Raw genomic sequence first — 15121 nt, 5'->3', positions numbered from 1 at the left:
TGCCTAGATTTAATCTAAAGAGGTTTGTGTTTTAAAAACTAACAACCCAGTAATAAAACACCTATAAAAGAGGTTTATAACGGACCTGGTGACAGTTCTGAGTGTACTGTTACAACTCTTCTGCTCCCCTCTCCCCGGTTTTATCTTTTATTCAACTCTGTGCCCTTTGTCTTGGCTTCTTCCTCAACTTGCTGGCAAGAAGCACAGAAGCAGGGGAAGCTCATCCACCAGAGTAGCCTTTGTGTATTAAGGCCTGCATGTGACAGGGCTGCCATCGCCTGCTGTGTCTGAGATAAGAACCGAGATAAGCTGTTCTAACAAAGTACCTACATAGTAGTTCAGTAGTTTCTAATGGGGAGTGGAAGACTCTGCTGCCCTGGTTGTCAGCGGTATGGAAATGTGAGTCAGTCAGGGCAGAGAAACTGGAATTCCTACTCCTTGACATCCTACATCTCCTTACCAGGGCCCCCAAGAACATCCGGATTCAAGGACAGAACTTCACGCAACAGGTGGTTTTTCCACCCTGGCCAGCACGCGGGAAACTTGGCTTTCTCGGGGCCATAGGTGTCCCGTTTCCCCAGTGGCCTGGGAAGGGGAACAATGTTGAAAGTCTAGGAGCCTTTTCTCAAGCCTACCTTTCTCATACTCTTAAGTATCCCTTACCAGCATCCCACCCAACTATGGGAAGAGCCAGGGACATTTTTCCCCCCAAGAGTCCGGAGGGCGCTGCGAGGCGTGTGGGCAGTTTTAGAGTAGCCTTGCCTGTGCGGTCAGAGGATCCCCCAGCCTCCCTCGTATGGGCCTCAGGAACTCCGGAGGCCCAGGGGAAGCCTGGAAAACCGAACTTCACCGTTAGCCTTCCTTGCAGCGCAGGGTAGAGACGAGGAAAGGGCCCCCCAGCGGTCCCCCCCCATCGCCCAACCCCCTGCCCCTCTGCCATCCAGCTGCACAGTCCAGGAAGCACCCAGAACGCAGCTCCGAACTGGCCAGCCCCTCGCAGGCCGGGAGAGGGCATCCTGAGGGGCAGCTTTCCTCTCCAGCCGGAGTCTGACATCCCCACTCCCACCCGAGGATGCATGTCCGCAGTCGCTGAATGTCACTGCTCCCTCTTCCTCCCGATCAGGGTAGACACAGCTCCTGAGGCATCCCCCACCCCAAAACTGCCGCGGTCGCCCGAGGGGACGAAGCCCAGGAGAAGGACGAAGTTTGGGGTCCACGGCGGCGGGAGGGGGGCGCGTTTGAGAAGACCGCACCTCAGTCCCAGACCTGGCGGACACACTCCCCGCCCCAAAACCGCCCAGGCGTCCCCATCCTCTCGAGGACACCGGCATCCCCGCCCTCCCCCGAGGGCTGTGAGCGGAGCCCCCCGGGGCGGAGGCAGGTACCCCCGGGGCGGAGACTGGGGCGGGCGGGGTCCGGGCTGCGCCCCCGGCCGGGCCAGGCGGGCTAGCGGGCGGCGCGGGGGGAGCGGGGCTGGGCGGCGCTGCCTCGGGCTCTGTGCGCTGCAGCCCGGAGCCGAGGAGGAGGAGGCGGAGGAGGAGAAGGAGGCGGCGGCGGTGGGTCCCGGGCGGGGGGAGCGCGGCGCTGCGGACCCGGGCGGCTGGCAAAGGACGAGGCGGAGGCTGAGGAAGGCAGCGGGGAGACCCGGGCTGCAGCAACAAAGGGCAGCAAGCGATTGGCCGGGCTGCGGGCGAGGTTAGCCGGGGACCGGGGTGGCCGGAGGCAGCGGCGAATGGTGCACGTGCTTGCAGACACGGGCGAGTGCGGAGCCGGGGGTGCACGCCCGGCGGGTAGGGGGCTTGCACCCCCTCCGCATGGGATGGCGAAGAGGCTGCAGCGAGATCGTTCCGCCTGCACCCGGCCTGGGGCTGGCAGGGTAGGGGGTATGTGGGGGGGTAGGATGCGAGCCAGGGGGCGGGCGAGTAGTCGCCCGGGACGGGACAGGAGAGAGGGTGGAGGAGGGGGCGGGATGGAACGCTCCGGGCGGCGCGCCCGTCCGCGCGTTCCTCGGCGGGAGCTGGGACTGAGAACCTCGAATTTTAACTTCGCGTGCCCGCCCGCGCGCGCCCGCCTGCGCCCACCCCTAAATGCTGCGGCCGCCGCCAGCGATCAGCTCTCACACAAACTTTAGCTGCGGGCTAGGGGCTTTGGGGTTGAGTGGGGGAGGGGAGAGGGAAAAGGCTTCTGATTGGCGTGGTATGCAGCCAATAAGGCCAAGCGCCTCTGCTGCGCCTAGGTCCAATCCATTTCTAGAGGTAGAGGGGGCGGGTAGGTGGAAGTAGAGGTGGCGCGGTGTCTGTGAGAGAGAAAAAGGGCTGGGCCAATAGGTGCCCGGAAGAGGCGGGCCCCGCGGTCTGTTGATTGGTACTGGCAGTCGACCCTCCCTCGGGGTGGTGCCGGAGGTGGGGGGGAGAATGATGGGTCGAGAGGTGTGTCTATGTGGAGGCGAGATGACCGGCAGGAACTTGCCCCAATGGGGGGCAGAGTGTTTAGTGAGCGGGTGACGGACAGACCTGTAGGCCAACGGTTGGCCTGAAGTGTTCGTGGTCTCGTCCAATGGAACGGCGCCGGGGCGGGGCCGCGGCTCGGGTTTAATGAGACTCCATTGGGCTGTAATCAGTGTCATGTCGGATTCATGTCAACGACAACAACAGGGGGACACAAAATGGCGGCGGCTTAGCTCCTACCCCTGGCGGCGGCGGCAGCGGTGGCGGGGGCGACGGCACCTCCTCCAGGCGGCAGCCGCGGGTTCTTTCTCAGGCAGCGGCAGCGCCCCCGGCAGGCGCGGTGGTGGTGGCGCGCGGCCAGGTCTGTCACCCACCCCGCGCGTTCCCAGGGGGAGGAGACTGGGCGGGCGGGGGACCGACGGGGGGTTGCCGCGGACTCGCGACGCCCCTCCCACAGGCCTCTGCGCGAGGGTCACCGCGGGGCCGCTCGGGGTCAGGCTGCCCCTGAGCGTGACGGTAGGGGGCGGGGGAGGCTGAGGGGGAGGAGGAACAGGCTCCGCCCCTGGCCGAGCCTCCGGGGCAGGGGGCGGGGCTCACGAGTGGGAGGGCGGGGCAAAGCCAGGTAGGGCGGGGCTGAGGACTCCGAAGGAGGGGGCCGGGAGGGGATTTCTGTGCGGGAGTGAACTGGTAGGATGGGTGGAGGGGTCTGGACGAGGGCGTGGGCAGGATTGGAGAATGGAAGATGGGACGGGAAACTGGAGGAGTAGAAGCAGGTGTAGAAGGGGAGTAGGGAGGGACGAGATTTTGGTGGTGTGGGAAGGAGACCTAGGGTTGTGTGAGGGCTGGTCAAGTACTGTAGACCCGCGAGGTTGCAGTTAATTGGGAGCACACTAAGGATGAGTTGGGGTGTGGTGGATGTGGAGTGGAGAGAGCATCGCTGAGTGGGTGTTGGACTGGGGGGGGGCGGGTCCTGGCTCATAAGGCAGGTATCGTTGCTGTGATCAGGAAGAAGAATCAGGCTGAATCCTCATGTTAGGATAGAGGTTTGCTGGCCCGATGGTAAATGAAACATTAAGGAGCCGGAAGGATGGGATAGTTAAGCTTGGGAGACTTTCTAAAAGGTGATGTTAAGGTAGCAGAAAAAACTCTAGTGGGGAGGGTATGGGACAGAAGCTGCTTTTAATTTGCAAAAATATATTCGTAGTATCTCATCAGGACAGGTGATTCAGAGGATTGGTGAAAGTCTGCGGCTGTCTTGAAGAAAGTGGGCAGGACTGGGCAAAAGGTCTGGGTGGTATAATTTCATGGACTGTGCCCTCAGTCTTCATTGAGCCAAGAAAGGTGTTTTGGAAATTCTCATTTGATAGGCTGGGGTTGCCTGGACCAAACTTGAGCCAAGTCGTGAAGGTGTGGTAGGAACAGGGAGAGCACAGCACAGAGTGTCCTAGGAAGAGACCTGGAGGCTTGCTACCTCGGGCAAGGACATTGGGGAATTTTGAATTTGCTAGCACTTTGGTTTGTTTGGGCAGGGTTCAGGGAGTGATGGGAGCAGGCAGGGTAAATGCAGATGAAGGGCAGATTAATGACTTTCTCTGTACCATGGAGGAGTTTTAACACCGGCGTTGGGAGAGAGTGTTGACATGTGAGAGTAGTAGAGGTATGAAGAGTCAGAGGTAAAGAAATACAGATGTCAGACACATAAAAAGAACCAGTGAATCAAGAGCACTTGGGGTGGGGTACCAGGAAATTCCAGGTAAAGAGAGTTTACATGTGTAACTGACAAGAGATAGTAGTAGCAAATGGAAATCAGTTGTGTTGGCATAATGTTCTTGGTAGTCCAATAAGCAGTGTATACACACAACTCAAACGCAGGCATGCACATTTTGTGTGCAGGCGTTCAGAGGACAGGGCAGGACATAGAGTGTCTTCACCATCCCTCACTATCCCTTCCCCTAGCCTTGCCTTGATAGAGGGTTTCTTACTGAACTGGAAACTGGCCATTTTTGTAGGCTGGCTGATCTGGCAGTGAGCCTCTGGAGGCTGTCTGTCTCCAACCTTCATTGCTGGGATTACAGGCAATCTAAACCATGCTCAGCTCTTTACAAGGGTATTGGGGATTTGAACTCAAGTCCTCATGCTTTCCGAGCTATGCACTCCGAGCCATCTCCTCAGCCTTAATAAATTGTGTTTTTAGAAAGTACATCCTTCCTCTTATGCTAGTACACCCTGAATTTTCTGATGTAACTCTGAAGTAAAATGTTTGATTGCTTCCTTATTATAAATTAATTATACATGTACCAAAATGAATTTGAGCTGTTTTATTTTTAAGAAAAAATGGGTAAGGAACCTGTAACCTCAAGCTCAACTTTGGCTTTTGAGGTAAGCCTGGGTAAGTAAGACCCTGTGTTTAAATAAGTAAATCAATAAATAAGGAAAGAAAGTTTTAACTTAAAGGAGGAATTTAGATCACATGGTCAGCTGAACTTTTGCCTTTTGGCGGCATCAGCATCTCTGGGTGGATGCTTGGTGATTATAGTTTGTGTTATGGGCTAATGGATTACTTGTGAATACAAATGGAAGCTGTCAGAAGTAAGACATCTAAATGGGTGGAGGAAGTTTGATAAGTTGTTATTATTACTATTATTACTATTACTATTATTATTATTATTATTATTATTATTTGGCTTTTTGAGACAGGGTTCTCTGTGTTTTTAGCTCTGAATGTCCTGGAACTCTGTAGACCAGGCTGGCCCTGAGTGCTGGGATTAAAGGCATTTGCCATCATCACTTTGCTTAACATTTATTTTGTGTGTGTGTCCATGAGTGTAGTGTATATGTGGGTGTGTGCATGCTCACACGCTTAGGTTTGCCAAGTACCTTTACCTGTTGAGCCTTCTCACTGCACTTTCCTTGGACACTTCGCTTCCTGTTAGAAAAGACTTAACAGAGGGTCTAGTCTGGCTTGTAGTTTTCAAACTAGTTCTGTGAGTAATCTGCCTTTGATTTCCACATGCACAGGCGCAGTTGCATTGTATCTAGAGAAGTCAATTGGTTAGGGAAGAACGTGTGGTCATAGTGATTTTGCTTGTAGAATAGAAATAGGGCAGAGGGACGTATTTTCATATCCTCTATTCCATTGTTGCTGAGTATTGGTTCTGGTTTGGGGCAATAGTGAACAGAGTTGCTTGGAGCATCCCTACATGGCACACGGTGCACATGTGTGTAAGTTTCTTTTTTTCCCTTTTCTTTCTTTTTTTTCAAAACAGGGTTTCTCTTGTTGTTTTGGTACCTGTCCTGGATCACTCTTTAGACCAGGCTGGCCTTGAACTCACAGAGATCCGCTGGCTCTGCCTCCTGAGTGCTGGGATTAAAGGTGTGCGCCGCCGCCGCCACCACCACTGGGTGGTTTCTTTAAGGTTTAATCACAAGAATGGAATTGAGCTCTATAGGCAGGGCAATATATATGAACATTCCTGTTGTTTCTCTGTCATTTCCAACTCCTAGTCTTGTTAGCTTTTAATTTATTTTAAATTTTTTTTTTTTTTTTTTTTTTTTTTTTTTTTTTTTGAGGCAGGGTTTCTCTGTGTAGCCTTAGCTGTCCTGGAGCTTGAGTTGTAGCCCAGGCTGGCCTCGAACTCACAGACTTCAGCCTGCCTCTGTCTCCTGAGTGCTGGGATTAAAGGTGTGCACCGCCACTGCCCAGCTTAGCTTTTAAAATTTTATTCAGTCTAGATTTTGAGTAGTAAGCAGGTTGAGTAGCTTTTTCTGTATTAGTATCTTTTGGCTTTCCTCATTTGTAAAATTTCCACTCCATCCCCTCTTTTACTTTGGAACTGAGTCTTTTCTTACTACTTAGAGATTTTTTTTATGTTGTTCTTTAACAGTTTGTTTACATTTATTTACTTTGTGTGTGTGTATGGGGGTGTATGCATGCCGTGTGGGTTCATGCACTGTGTGTATGGGGTGTTCATGCACTGTGTGTATGGGGGTGTATGCATGCCGTGTGGGTTCATGCACTCTGATTCATGTGGGAAGGTCAAGGGACAATTTTTGGGAGTCAGTTCTCTCCTTCCACAATATACGTCACTGGGATGAAACTCAGGTCCAGCTTAGCGGGTTTGATGGCAAGTACCCTTTGCCACCACCTTGACCTGGAAGTTCTTTACGGTGAACTTAAGTCCTTTGTCCAGTGTGTATGTCACAAAACCTTTTCTATCGAATGGCTTTCCTTTTCACTCTTTATGATGTCTTTCAGTGAACTGAAGTTCTTAATCTTAATGGAGTCAGATTTATTGGTGTTTCCTCTATGGGGTAGTGCCTTTTGTGTCTTCTTTTAAAGACTCTTTCCCACCCTGAGGTCAAAAGTTGTTCTTCTATGGAGTGTTATCTCCTGAAAGCTTTACTGACTTTGTAAATGTGTAGCTGTGAGTAAAACACACTCTTCCTGACCCCAGCCTTGCCACTGCAAATCTATGCCGGCTTTTTCTTCACGTTTTCCTGTCTTCTGTCTTGAATTGTCTGCAGCCACAACTAGGGGCCAGGTGCTGCCTTCTGCAGTCTCTTAGGAGAAATGGTCATGTAGACAGAAGTGCAGCCAGCTTAGGTTTTACAGGCCTCCAGCTGACTGTATTACCCTTTCCCTTTTATGAGCTAGCGTTTTATTGTGTTCCTGCTCCGGCTTTGCTACCGTCCTTGCTTCTTTCATATCTGTTATCTCAGTGATTCCTCTTAATAGTTCTGTAAAACAGGCCTGTAGTCTCATTTTCACACTTGAGAAGCTGAGACATAAGTTGATTTACTAACATGCCCAGTGCCCCACAGTTTAGGGCGCTAGCCAAGTGGAAATGGGATGGCAAACTCTCTAATGTACTTCTTTTTTTAAAACTTTTTTTTTTTTTGGAGGTAGGGTTTCTCTGTATAACCTTGGTTGTCCTGGAGCTCACTCTGTAGACCAGGCTGTCCTCGAACTCAGATCCTCTTACCTATGCTCCTGCCTATGGTCTGAGTGTTGGGTCTAAAGGCGCATGCCACCATGTCCTGCTTTTAATACATTTCTTTTTAAGTCACACTAACTTGTCGAATAAGATTTCTGAAGCCTATTTTTAAAAACTTTATAGCCAAAGAATTCCTTCCTTACCTTATATTTAACTTTTGGTTTGGGTGGTAGTAAGCATCTGTCTCAGAGCCTCTTACATGCCAAGTAAGTATTCTGTCACTGACATATACCTTCCCAACCAACTTATAGGAATGTACTATCGTGCCTGAGTCACAACTTCATACTCTTGGGTAACATGTCCTAACTAAGGCACATAGAGCTATATATTGTGAACTTGGATAAAGTGTGTCTTTATGTCAGAGTAGCCAGTAGGCTTTATGTGGCTCATGGATGAGTTAGAGACAGGCATACTGATCCCAGCTTCAGAAGCTGAGGCAGGATGACCCAAGTATATTGTTCCCTGTGGGTATATACCCAGCATGCCTGGCATGTGTTCACTTTCAAAAGTAGATTTATAGTTCTCTTTTTCAGAGAGATCTGTTTGCCTAAGTGCTGGGTCAGAAGATGGTGTATGTATATTACCATGGTCAGGTATTTTCTGCTGGCCAGTGGTGTGCACACTTTTAATCCCAGCACTCAGGAGGCAGAGGCAGGTGGATCTCAGTTTGAGGCCAGCCTGGTCTACAGAGCAAGTTCTAGGACAGCCAGGACTGTTTGTTACACAGAGGAAAAAAAAATTATTTCTCTCTCTCTCTTTCTCTCTCTCTCTCTGTGTATGTGTGTATCTGTGCTGGACATGCTGTGGGAATCTGTTCTCTTCCTCCAAGCACCCTTACCTCCTGAGCTCTTTTGCAGACCCAATTTTTTTGAGTTTTAAAGGGACCCTCATTTGTGTTATCTAGGTATGTGGGGTGTCTGTCCTGAAGGAACTAGCCCAGTGTCCTGGAGTGACCTGCCTTTTCAGAACAACCCTTTTATTTTAGTGGGTGCACATGTGTTTATAATTGGGAGGCCTGGAGGTGACAGTGGGTGTGTGATGTTCTCCTATATCACCCTCTGCCTTATGTATTGAGACTTGGTCTCTTAATTGAATGCAGAGAGCTCACTGATTATGGCTAGTCTGGCCATCTGGGCCATCTGGGCCACTGCTCCCACCTCTGTTTTTTGTGGTTTCTGCGGCATGGGACAAGTGTTATACCTAGTCTCCTTAGCCTTAAGAGTTATCTTTACAGTTCAGATTACTTTTTTTTTTTTTAGAGACAGGATCTCATGTTACCTTAGGCTAGCCTTGAACTGTTCCTTCCACCTCTCACCTCCCCAACGTTGGGATTATAGTCTTGCATAACACCCAGCAAAGGATTTCTTAATTCATTGCTCTCTGTCATTAAAAACTGAATAAAGCTGACTTGCAATTAGTGAAAAATTTAGGATTGAATAGAAAAATGTAAATGCTAGAAACACTCTAAATGTAGCTGATTATTTTTTAAGTGGGATGCTTAGTTATCATAATTACTAATCAGTGCTGGCTTCAAAGGCCTGCCCGACTTGTGATGACTTTTCATCTTGCCTCAAATCCTCCCTTTTACAAGGGATCAGATTTCCTGTGATGTTCCTAACAGTGTGATTAAATTTTAGAGACTAAAACCATTGGGCACTTAAGTTCAGGAATGACTATGCAAACCTAATTCATGGCTTCAACCAGGAGATTTGGGGCCTGTCCCTACTAATTTATGATGATGATGTTGAAACTAATCTTTGCTAGGGATTACAGAAGCTGTAATAGTTTATTGATGGTTCAGTTATTGTTTGTTGAAGCAGATTTACACAATTATAGTTTAATGACATAACAAGGGTATTGTCAACTAGGAGAGCATGACATGAAAACTTAAACTTACAATTCATATAATATGTATTAGTTGAAATGATAATTTTCATGCTGATTTAGCCTCTTAGAAATCCTTGGAAAACATTATTAACTCATGAATTGAAAACTCTCTGTTAATGAATAGTGGGAAAGAACTTAGTATTCCTCTAAAAAGACTGAGAATTAGAAATTCAGCTGGCTAGCATGCAGTGAGTGCCTGCTTTTAGACTTGCTGTTGCCTTAGACTCGTACATTCAATCTACACTAGATCGATATTTGGAGGGATGAAATACTGCTTGCTTTGGCTTTCTTTGTGTTTACATAGGTCACTACCACTTTTACTCATAGCTACCTTTCTCTTTCTCCTCTTGTCTTCTCCCCTCCCCCAGTTTGTTTTGTTTTCGCTGAGTAGCTCAACTGGACTCAGCCTGAGATCCTCTTGGCTACCTACATGAAGATCCCAGTTCCTTATGTAGTCCAGGCTGGCCTTGAACTTGAGATGCTCCTCTTGTGTCATCCTCCCAAATGTTGGGATTATAGGTGTCAGCCTCCACACCACGAATTCAGGGCCAACCTGGGCTTTATAGTGAGTTCCTCAACGGCCTAGGCTATAGTATCAGACTCTGTTTAAAAATAAACAAACCAAACAAACCAACCTCCAACAGGCATTGTGTCCCTCTTTTGATCCAGTAGTACCTCCAGAAAGTTGAGCAAGTGGAGATGAATCAACCATGAGTCCTGGTCCTGTGGTAGTCTATGAGAATAGATCCCATAGGCTCAAACTTGTGGATGTGTGGTTTCCCCTGGAGGCAGGGTGTCACTGGGGGCAGGCTTAAGGTTTCAGAAGCCCTCCTCACGTTAGCTTTCTCTGCCTCCTGTTTGCTGATAAGGATGTAAGCTTTCAGCTACTGCTCCAGTGTCATGCTGTCCGCCATGATGGTCATGGACTCTAACCCTTTAGAACCATGAATCCCAAACTAAATGCTTGCTTGCTTTTTTCCCCTTTTTTGGGGGGGGTGGCTATAGGGGGTAGGGAAGTAAGGTTTCACTGTGTAGCTCTGGCTGTCCTGGAACTCTCTATGTAGACCAGGCTGCCCCCAAATTTAGAGATCTGTCTGCCTCTGCCTCCCAAGTGCTGGGATTAAAGGCGTGTACCATTGTGGCAGGCTTAAATGCTTTCTTATATAAATTGCCTAGGTCGCCAGGGAGGCAGAGCCAGGCAGATCTCTCTGAGTTTGAGGTCAACCTGGTCTACAGAGTGAGATCTAGGACAGCCACCAGAACAAACAAACAAACAAACAAACAAACAAAAAAACCCCAATAAAAAGCCTAGGTCATGGTGTTTTAATTATAGCAATTAAAAAGTAACCAAGACAGCTCCTAAGAATTGTATAATTGGTCAGTGCCATATGAGCATAATACAAAATGGATATAAATTTCAAAATGGGTAGAAAGCTGAAAGTGTCCAGCCACCCAGATGTGTGGGATATGTTGGGTTTTTGGATGTTGATTGCACTGATCCATGAAGGATGTGACTTGGCTGGTATCTGAGTTCTGTATTGTACTTATTTTCCTCTTGAAACACTTGCTGTGCAGTCCATGCTGGCTCCCTAGACTCTGGGATTGAGTACGGGTGTGCAGTACTTTCAGCCTTGTCTCTCCAGGTACAACTTAAGCACCATGTGTGGGAGGGTGTCCCATCTTGGGATCCAGCAAGTTGATTTCAAACTCATGTAGCCAAGGATGACCTTGAACTTTTGATTTTCCTGGCTCTGAGTGCTGAGGTTACAGGTTTGTGCTAGCAAGCTTGGCTTTATGTAGTGCTGGGAATTGAACCCAAAGCTTTGCAGGCTAAGCAGGCTGCCAGTGGAACTACATTCCCTAGTCCCATGTCTTTTTAGTTGAGTGTTTTTATAGTTCTGGCTGTCCTGGAACTCACTATGTAGACCAGGCTGACCTTGAACTAACAGAGATCCTCCTACTGCCTCTCCCAAGTGCTGTAATCAACAGTGTGTATCACTATGCCTGGCTTTGTTTTAGTTTTAAAAAACATTCTTTAATAATTTATGAAGTTAAAATGCATGTAATTCATCATGTTACTGTCTTTTTTTGTTTTGTTTTGTTTTGTTTTGTCTTTTTTGAGACAAGGTTTCTCTGTGTAGCTTTGCACCTTTTCCTGGAACTCACTTGGTAGCCCAGGCTGGCCTCAAACTCACAAAGATCTGCCTGCCTCTGTCTCCTGAGTACTGGGATTAAAGGTATGTGCCACCACCACCCATCTATTATGAATGTTTTATAAAAATGTAATTATAGGGTATCTGACCTTCTGTGTCTAGTTTCTTTTACAGTATAATGTGTTTCAGTGTTTATCCATATTGTAGTAGTATATATCCTTAATTTTTCTTTTTTGTGATTGAATAATCATGGAACTATTTCACCGCATTTCTGCTATAAGTGGATGTTTGGACTGTTGGTACCTTTGGGTCTTGTGAACAGTACAGTTAAGAACATGTTTTTGTTATTGGTTGGAGAAACTGTTCTCAGGTTTTTCAGGGCCTTAGCATGAAGTGGACCTGTGGGATCGTGGTAATTCTATGTTTAGGTTTTTGAAGACTTACCAAGCAGTGCTTTGTTACTTCTTAGTTGATTCCTGAATGTTCTGGTCTGCTCTACCTTTCCCATGGCATTTGCCGTAAGACTGGGTGTAGGGCAGGGATGCCAGGTCACTGCATATTCATTGCTCCTTGACTAGTGCCATAACTTCATCTCCCAGTTTACATGTATGGGACTCAGGCAGATTTTCAGGGAAATAGATGTTTTCAGGGCTTGTAAGGTGCCAACAACTCCATGTGGATGATGTCTGATGTCAGAAAGTAGATGGTTGTAAACCAAGGAGACTATTTGAAGCCTTGCGCCGCTTGGGTGTGGAGGGTGGTAATGGAGGAAAGAAGTCTAGGTTTCTTCCATGAGCAGCTTTGGCTATATTGTGGAAGATACTGTTAGCATGTGATGATACTCACTCAGTTTATATACTTTAAAAAAATGTCCTGGGGCTTATAAAAGTAAGAGAACTGAAATTAGCAAATCAAACCCAGGATGATAAAAGAATAAACTCTTATTATTAACCTTTTGTTTTTCTACCATTGTTTTTGGCACATCTGGAATCTCATGGCTTGAATGTTGTGACACTAATTTTAAAAGAACACAGGCTTTCCGCTGGCTAGAGGAGGCCTCCTGATCCTTCTGATCGGGATATTTGGACTCTCCTTATGCTGCCTCTGATATTTCTGAAGAGTGTTGAGATCTATGGAATGCGGTAAGACTCAAAGCTCAGAGCTGGACCAAGCATTTCCTTAGATCTGTGTTGAATAACTTGTAATGAATGTTGTAAAAGAGGGTTATAAGGCTGCAAGTTACAATCTTGTCATTTGCTGATATCTTTTAGCCAAAGATAAAATGCTTCATAACCGTAGAAAAAAGGATTCAATTTGATGTGGCATGAATCTTCTGAATTAATTTGGGATGACTTACTACCTTTTGGCAGCCTTTTATTTTAACTTTTAAAGTTTTGTTTGTTTGTTTGTTTGGTTTGGTTTGGTTTTTTGTTTTTTCGGGACAGGGTTTCTCTGTGTAGCTTTGCGCCTTTCCTGGAACTCACTCTGTAGCCCAGGCTGACCTCGAACTCACAGAGATCCACCTGCCTCTGCCTCCCGAGTGCTGGGATTAAAGGCATGTACCACCACCGCCCTGGCTAAACTAGTTTTTTCTTTTCTTTCTTTTTTTTTTTCTTTTGGATTTTTGAGACAGGGTTTCTCTGTGTAGCTTTGGAGCCTGTCCTGGAGCTCACTCTGTATCTGGGGCTGGCCTCGAACACACAGAGATCCTCCTGCCTCTGCCTCCTGAGTGCTGGGATTAAAGGCATGCGCCACCACCGCCGGCTAACTTTTAAGTTTTTAATAGAAAAAAAAGGAAAGAGAATAATGATTTTAGGGTTTTTGTTGTGACTGACTGTCCTGTCCACATCCAGTAAGTACTAGGACTCTGAAAAGAGAAGTGTGGGTAATTTTGAGTCAGGGGGAAAATAATTTTTGTTTGTGAGATGGGATCCTGTTGAACCCAGGAACCTCCTGTCCAGCCTTCCCCTTCCCCCCCAGCTGAGGACCGAACCCAGGGTCTTGCACTTTCTAGGCAATCGCTCTACCACTGAGCTAAATCCCCAACCTCGGAAAATAATTTTTATGTGGCTTTTTAGTAAATTATGCATTTTCCCTATAGATTTGTCTATCTGGTTTGATACAGCTTAGGCCAACATGGAATTGGTTTTCAGTGTATTCTTAGTTGTGCCGATCTAGGGTGGGACCAGTGGGGTGGTGGGGACAGAGCAGCCAGGGTTAAAAACTTTGAAGTTGATAATGTACACCGTAGATAATAGTATTTAGCTGAGGCCTGGCCACAGGTTAGAGATTTCCGATCGTTCCTTTTCCTAGCTGTGTGTATATTTTTAAACACTTGTAGCAGAGAGCTGCTGAGTTGCGTCTGCTTCTGCCTAACTAACTGTTGGTTGGTATCAGGTGACAGCTACTTTTGAGATTAGATGGAGGAAAGGGGTTTGTGCGGTGACTGGGGAGGAGAGGAGGTTCAAAGGTCTTCTGCTTGTTTTGTTTAAGACTAGGATACAGGTCTTAGGATTTTTTTTTTTTTTTTCTCTTGGTCTTTGAAGGGAAAATGATCACTGTGCCCTAAACTGAGGCTTTGTGGAGCTTTCTTTGTGTGCCTTTCTCTTAGGTAACGCTAACCACAATAACTTAGAAGTATGTAAGTGCCTTTGGGGCACATAGCTAGTGCTGACATTCAGAGAAAGAAGAGTCAGTTGTTGAATCGTTTGTCCCTAATGCTCTCACTTCTAAAATGGTATGTTTGCCCACCATATGTATTCATTTCGTGATAGGATTCTGTTTTCTTTTTTCCTTTAGTTTTTTTGGGCCAGTGTTTCTCTGTGTAGCTCTGGCTGTCCTGGAACTCACTCTGTAGACCAGGCTATCCTGGAACTCACTTTGTAGATCAGGTTGGCTTGAACTCACAGAGATCTGCCTGCCTCTGCCTCCCAAGTGCTAATAGGATTCTTTTTTAAGGGGCTGTCACAAACCTACTTTTTGTTGTTTTTTTCAAGACAAGGTTTTTCTATGTAGCTTTGCTCCTTTCCTGGAACTCACTCAGTAGCCCAGGTTGGCCTTGAACTCACAGAGATCCACCTGGCTGTGCCTCCCTAGTGCCTAGATTAAAGGCGTGGGCCGCTGCTGCTGCTGCTGCTGCTGCTGCTGCTGCTGCTGCTGCTGCCGCCGCCGCCGCCGCCGCCGCCGCCGCCGCCGCCGCCGCCGCCGCCACCACCACCACCACCACCACCACCACCACCACCACCACCAGCAGCAGAAGCCTAGATTTGGAGACTGGGTTTACATTCACTAAAAGTAGAGTGACTTGGAGATTAGCAGGGTCTCTGACCGTTCGTGATTCTGTACTTAATACTTCAGTTTTCTTTATTCTTGTTTGTGTGGCTGTGTGCCACAGAGGACAGCTTTCATGGGCCAGTTAGTTCTGTCCTTCCACTTCTGTGTGGCCTTCTAGGATGGAACTCAGGTGGCTAGACTTGGTGGCAAGAGCCTGCTACTGCTGAGCCCTCTCACCAGCCCACAATGTATATAATTCTGTTGCAGATGTAGATAATCTGTGAGAAGGAATTTGGAGAAGAGTCAGGTTTTTTTGTTTTGTTTTTGTTTTTTCGAGACAGGGTTTCTCTGTAGCTTTGGAGCCTGT

General features: G+C 47.7%; 1 protein-coding gene across 6 annotated transcripts in view; it reads left to right on the top strand.

Moving 5' to 3' along the window:
• The first annotated feature begins 991 nt into the window (after positions 1-991).
• The window catches only part of Kat6b (lysine acetyltransferase 6B), a 180341-nt gene continuing 166211 nt past the window's right edge, over positions 992-15121 (top strand). For 3 of the 6 annotated variants that reach the window (XM_036199060.1, XM_036199058.1, XM_036199055.1), the window contains exon 1: positions 1579-1695. The gene's annotated coding sequence lies outside the window, so the exon portion shown is untranslated. Of the gene's footprint in view, positions 1382-1519; positions 1696-2579; positions 2809-15121 lie in introns of those variants that run through there. The other 3 variants (XM_036199057.1, XM_036199059.1, XM_036199056.1) reach the window with 3 other exon arrangements.

The sequence above is a fragment of the Onychomys torridus genome, chromosome 9, assembly GCF_903995425.1.
Source record: "Onychomys torridus chromosome 9, mOncTor1.1, whole genome shotgun sequence".
Taxonomy (NCBI): Eukaryota; Metazoa; Chordata; class Mammalia; order Rodentia; family Cricetidae; genus Onychomys; species Onychomys torridus.
Note: the sequence above shows the minus strand (reverse complement) of the source record. Positions and strands in the feature narration are given on the sequence as shown.